The sequence below is a fragment of the Erinaceus europaeus genome, chromosome 1 (genome assembly GCF_950295315.1).
Source record: "Erinaceus europaeus chromosome 1, mEriEur2.1, whole genome shotgun sequence".
Lineage (NCBI taxonomy): Eukaryota > Metazoa > Chordata > Mammalia > Eulipotyphla > Erinaceidae > Erinaceus > Erinaceus europaeus.
In genome coordinates, this window is record NC_080162.1 from 30,059,439 (window position 1) to 30,066,540 (window position 7,102).

Genomic DNA, 7,102 nt, shown 5'->3' on the forward strand with positions numbered 1-7,102 from the left:
GGATAAACCCCACTTGGTCATGATGAATAATCTTTTTAATATACTGCTGTATCCGGTTGGTTAGAATTGTGTTCAATATTTTAGCATCTATGTTCATCAGAGATATTGGGCTGTAGTTTCTTTTTTTGGTTGTATCCTGTCTGCTTTTGGTATCAGAGTGATGTTGGCTTCATAGAAGCTGGAAGGCAATATTCCTGTCTTCAATCTTCTGGAAGACTTTTAAAAGTAGAGGTATTAACTCTTCCTTCAAGGTTTTGTAGAATTCATTTGCAAAAACATCTGGCCCAGGACTTTTATCTTGGGGAAGGTTTTTGATAACTGTCAATTTCATTAGCTGTGATGGGCCTGTTTATGTTATCTAGTTCCTCTTTACCTAATTTTGGAAGTTCGTAGGTATCTAGGAAATTGTCCATTTCTTCCAGGTTCTCTGCTTGGTGCATATAGTTGTTCATAGAAGCCTTGCATGATATGTTGAATTTCTGCAGTGTCTGTTGTGATATCCCCTCTTTCATTTACAATCTGATTTATTTGGGTCTTCTCTCTTTTTTGTTTTGTGAGTCTGGCTAAAGGTTTGTCGATTTTGTTCACTCTTTCATAGAACCAGCATTTACTTTCATTGATCTTTTGGATGGTTTCCTTATTTTTCAGTTTTATTTACTTCTGCCCTACTAGACAGGGCTGCCCACTAACACCATTACTATTCAGCATAGTTTTAGAAGTTCTTGCCATAGCAATCAGGCAGGAACAAGGAATTAAACGGATACAGATTGGAAGAGAAGAAGTCAAACTCTCCCTATTTGCAGATGACATGATAGTATACACAGAAAAACCTAAGGAATCCAGCAAGAAGCTTTTGGAAATAATCAGGCAATATAGTAAGGTGTCAGGCTACAAAATTAACATTCAAAAGTCAGTGGCATTCCTCTATGCAAACACCAAGAAGAAATTGAAATCCAGAAATCAATTCCTTTTACTTTAGCAACAAAAACAATAAAATAGCTAGGAGTAAACCTAGCCAAAGAAGTGAAAGACTTGTATACTGAAAATTATGAGTTGCTAATCAAGGAAATTGAAAAAGACACAAAGAAGTGGAAAGATATTCCATGTTCATAGGCTGGAAGAATTAACATCATCAAAATGAATATACTACCCTGAGCCATCTACAAATTTGATGCTATCCCTTTCAAGATCCCAACCACATTTTTTAGGAGAATAGAACAAACACTACAAATGTTTATCTGGAACCAGAAAAGACCTAGAATTGCCAAAACAATCTTGAGAAAAAAGAACAGAACTGGAGTCATCACACTCCCAGATCTCCAATTGTATTATAGGGCCATTGTCATCAAAACTGCTTGGTACTGGAACATGAATAGACAACCTGACCAGTGGAATAGAATTGAGAGCCCAGAAGTAAGCCCCACCCACCTATGGACATCTAATCTTTGACAAAGGGGCCCAGACTGTTAAATGAGGAAAGATGAGTCTCTTCAACAAATGGTATAGGAAAAACATGGGTTGAAACATGCAGAAGAATGAAACTGAACCACTATATTTCACCAAACACAAAAGTAAATTCCAAGTGGATCAAGGACTTGGATGTTAGACCACAAACTATCAGATACTTAGAAGAAAATATTGGCAGAACTCTTTTCCACATAAATTTTAAAGACATCATCAGTGAAACAAATCCAATTACAAAGAAGACTAAGGCAAGCATAAACCTATGGGACTACATCAAATTAAAAAGCTTGTTCACTGCAAAAGTAACTACTACCCAAACCAAGAGACCCTTCACAGAATGGGAAAAGATCTTTACATGCCATACATCAGACAAGAGGCTAATAAGCAGAATATATAAAGAACTTGCCAAACTCAACAACAAGAAAACAAATAACCCATTCCAAAAATGGGGGGAGGACATGGACAGAAAATTCATCACAGAAGAGATCCAAAAGGCCAATAAACACATGAAAAAATGCTCCAAGTCTCTGATTGTCAGAGAAATGCAAATCAGGACAACAATGAGATATCACTTCACTCCTGTGAGAATGTCATACATCAGAAAAGGTAGCAGCAGCATCAAATGCTGGAGAGGGTGTGGGGTCAAAGGAACCCTCCTGCACTGCTGGTGGGAATGTCAATTGGTCCAACCACTGTGGAAAGCAGTCTGGAGAACTCTCAGAAGGCTAGAAATGGACCTACCCTATGATCCTGCAGTTCCTCTTCTGGGGATATATATACCCTAACCCTAAGGAACCAAACACACCCATCCAGAAAGATCTGTGTACAATATGTAATAGCCAAAACCTGGAAGCAACCCAGGTGTCCCACAACAGATGAGTGGCTGAGCGAGTTGTGGTACATATACACAATGGAATACTACTCAGCTATAAAAAATGGACCTTGAAAACTTCATGTTAATTGAATTAAGTCAGAAACAGAAGGATGAATATGGGATGATCTCACTCTCAGGCAGAAGTTGAAAAACAAGACCAGAAGAGAAAACACAAGTAGAACCTGAACTGGAATTGGTATATTGCACCAAAGTAAAAGACTCTGGGGTGGGAGGGTGGGGGAGAATACAGGTCCTTCATAGGACCTAGTGAGGGTTGTATTATTATATGGAAAACTGAGAAATGTTATGCATCTACAAACTATTGTATTTACTGTCGAACGTAAAACATTAACTCCCTAATAAAGAAATTTAAAAAAAAAAAAAAAAAAAAAAGCGTGACTAGATAGGCTTCTACAATCCAAACCCAGATTAAAGCTGCAACTTGGTGGATTTCCCTCCCTTGAACAAACTCAGTCAACAATCTTGCCTGGTCATGGTTGGGATTACTCATGGGTGAAAAGGGAAGAGTTCAGGCACCAGAAGCATGAATTAATTCATTCAAGCTCAGGCAAGTTGGTCTGAAATCAGCCTGGTCCCACTGGGAACTGGTCTGTGTTGGCTATGTTTGATGCTATTGTAAAACCAATTATTAGACATTGATATCCCATCTCAATTTCAGCCTAACTCAGAATAGCCTAGTGTCTGTTCAGTCATTTCCATTACCTGCAATAAGATTTATATTGATCATGCTTGAGAGTCCAACTGTCTAGGCTCTGCACCCCCTCCTGGATGCAAATTTAGTTTTCTTTTTTTCCCTTTCCTTTTATTTTCTTTTCTTCATCACTGGAACATTACCACTCCAAGGATACTATTTCAGATAGAAAAACAGAGAGAGAACATAGCATGGAAGTTTCCTTTAGTGTGGTAGGGATTAGGCTCAAATATGGGCAGTGGGCATGACAAGCAAGCTCACTATCCAGGTGAGCTATCTTGCCACTCCTCTGTAGCATTTTGTGTTTGTTTAAATATATTTATGAGGTAGCTAGAATCAGAGCACCACTCTGGCACATATGATGCTGAGGATCCAACTCAGGACCCCATGCCCAAGAGTCCAATGCATTATCACTGTACCACTTCATGAGTTGCCCTCTGTAGCTTTTTAAGAACTTTTTAAAAATTATTTATTTTCCCTTTTTTGCCCTTGTTCTTTTATTGTTTTCATTGTTGGACAAGACAGAGAGAAACGGAGAGAGGAGGGAAAGACAGAGAGGGGGAGAGAAAGATAGACACCTGCAGACCTGCTTTACACCTGTGAAGCGGTGCCCCTGTAGGTGGGGAGCCGGGGACTGGAACCAGGATTCTTATACTGGTCCTGTGCTTTGCGCCACGTGGCTTAACCTGCTGCACTACCGCCAGACCCCCAGAACTTTTTTTTTTTTTTAAGATTTTATATATGAGAGAAATACAATCAGAGGGAGAAAGAGAACCGAACACCAGTCTGGAACATTGTTGCCAGAAATCAAACTTCATGTTTGAGAGTCCAAAAACTTATCCACTACACCACCTCTTTGACAGCCACCACTATGAGAGCAATTAGCTTAGTTTATATCACCTACAAAGGAAGCAATGTCCATTCAGATGATGTTTCTGCTCTCAAAATGTGTGTAGCAGTGTCATAAATTGTGAATAGCCTGCCACAGTTTTATAAACTCATACATGCTGGCAGAAGACTTGAGACTTGAAGGTCATAGACAAAAGACTATTGTCTGTGGCACTGTGGGCAGTCTAAGCTTCAGATTCAAATCAGTCCCCATAACTCTATGTCCCACAAGGATGATGGCAGTGAACCCTAAGCAGGAGCTATGAACACATAATTCTCATAGCTGAGGAAGCCTGAGCTTAGAAAACCTGTATTGTGTCTACAGCCATACCACCCTGAACACGCCTGATCTCGTCTGATCTCAGAAGCTAAGCAGGGTCGGGCCTGGTTAGTACTTAGTACTTGGATGGGAGAAAACCTGTATTATTAGTGCCCAATCTTTACTCCAAAGAGAGACATTACTATCTACTCAGGAAGTAAAATCTGCCTTGTGCCCCAGAAGGAGATATTACAATGTAAACATCCTTAAGCATTTGCGATGAAAGGTGTGACAAAACACAGAAACACAGAGAAAAACTGTACAACTGCAAAGGATGGGGGATTTAGGAGTCACAGGTATGATGCTAAATGTAAATATAGTTTAAAAAGACCTTTAGGCAAAATCAGACTGAGAAGACACTTGAACTAAAGTGTGAAAACAGTCTGGGGATGGAGCTGAGTGGGAAAACACAACTAGTAGTTGACAAAATTAAAAAGCCAACAGATCATGCATAAGAAAAAGCTAAGTTAGAGGTCCAGGTGGTGACACACTCGGTTAAGTGCACACATTACCATGTACAAAGTTACCAAGGTTTGAGGGCACCCCCACTGCCCCCTGCTCCCCACTTGCAGGGGGGAGGCATGAAACAGGTCTGCAAGTGTTGTATCTTTCTCTCTCCCTCTCTATCTCACCCCTCTCAATTTCTCTCTATCTATAAAAACAGAAAAAATAAATTGTCACTTTGCGGCGGCGGGACACAGGAGAGAGAGGGGAGAACAGGTCTGCAGGTAAACGGGAGAGGGAAGATGACTTTTTTTTTTTTTTTTTACCAGAGCACTGCTCAGCTCTGACTTATGGTGGTATGGAGGATTGAACCTGGGACTTTGGAGCCTCAGCCCTCAGAGTCTCTTTGAATAACCATTATGCTATCTACCCCAAACAAAAATTAAAAAATATTTTAAAAAAAACAAACTCTGAAAGCAGTGAGTGAGGAGGATTCTAGTTAGTTCAGAGAAGCATTTATAACTTAGTCAACTACAAAGATTCCACTCACTGTGAGTAGAGCTCCAGGAAGAGGGGCAGGGGTGAGAGTTAAAAGGATGACTTCATTTCAGTTAAGTGTAAGGAACCAAGGACCACATATAAATGGAGTCATCCAATAGGCAATTATGAAGCCAAGGAGGAAGGCCTGGGCAGGAGACATTGGCATGAAACTTAGTTTTGTTTTTAAGTTTTTATTTATTCAGGAGAAAGAGGAGGAGAGAAAGAACCAGGCATCACTCTGGTACATGTGCTGCTGGGGATTGAACTTAGGACCTCACGCTTGAAAGTCCAGTGCTTTATCCACTGTGCCACCTCCCATACCGAGACTTTTAGTTTTAATTATGACTAACCATCGGTGTGACTAAAGTCAATGAGTGTTGAGATGGAATAAAGACTAAGTCTTAGGAGAACTGGTGTTTCAAAGGCAAACTGTAAGAAGCTAATAAAACTATAAAGACTGGCCAGGAAGATAAAAAGAAAGTCAGGAAGGAGAAATCAAAGGGGATGAACAGTGGATGAGTGGGTGTGAGAGAGAAAACTCAACAATGTCACATCCTGTGAGGTAAAAACAGTACTAGTGGGAGTTGGGCGGTAACGCAGTAGGTTAAGTGCACATGGCGCAAAACACAAGGACCGGCAGAAGGATCCCGGTTCAAGCCCCCAGCTCCCCACCTGCAGGGGAGTCACTTCACAGGTGGTGAAGCAGGTCTGCAGGTGTCTGTCTTTCTCTCCCCGTCTCTGTCTTCCCTTCCTCTCTCCATTTCTCTCTGTCCTATCCAACAATGATGACATCATCAACAACAACAATAATAACTACAACAATGAAACAACAGGGGCAACAAAAGGGAATAAATAAATATTTTTTAAAAAACAGTACTAATATTACCATGTAACAAACCATCCCCAAAACATAATTTTTTTTTTCTTCTTCAGGATAGTGGATGTACAAGCTGGTCATGGGATAGTCTATGTGCATCTTAAGTCTGCAGTAGCAGGATCTGGTGATGGGTCTAATTACTACTGTCTTTTTGAATTATCTCTCTTTTAATGTTTTGTTTTATTTTAATGGAAAAGATAGAAAAGTGCAGAGAAAGAGATAAAGAGAGACTAGAGTACTACTCAATTCTGGCTTTTGGTGGTATGGGGAGATTGAACCCAGGACCTCAGAGCCTCTGGCATGAAAGTTTTTTTTTTTTTTTTTAAGAATTTTATTTATTTTTTCATGAGAAAGATAGGAGGAGAGGAAGAACCAGCCATCACTCTGGCACATGTGCTGCTGGGGATCGAACTCAGGATCTCATCCTTGAAAGTCTAGTGCTGGGATTCGGGCAGTAGTGCAGTGGGTTAAGCACAGGTGGTGCAAAGCGCAAGGACTGGCATAAGGATCCCGGTTCAGGCCCCCAGTTCCCACCTGCAGGTGAAGCAGGTCTGCAGGTATCTTATCTTTCTCCCCCTCTGTTTTCCCCTCCTCTTTCCATTTCTCTCTGTCCTATCCAACAATGACATCAATACCAACAACAATAATAACTACAACAACAATAAAACAAGGACAACAAAAGGGAATAAATAAATATTAAAAAAGAAAAAAGAAAAGAAAGTCTAGTGCCACCTCCCGGACCACTGGCATGAAAGTCTTTTGCACATCCTTTATGCTATATCCCCAGCCTTTTTTTTTTTAATAGAGATAGAGATAAAATTAAAGAAAATGGGGGTCGGGCGGTAGCGCAGTGGGTTAAAAGCACGTGGCACAAAGTGCAAGGACTGGTGAAATGATCCTGGTTCTAGCCCCCAGCTCCCCACCTGCAGGGGAGTCGCTTCACAGGCGATGAAGCAGGTCTGCAGGTGTCTATCTTTCTATCCC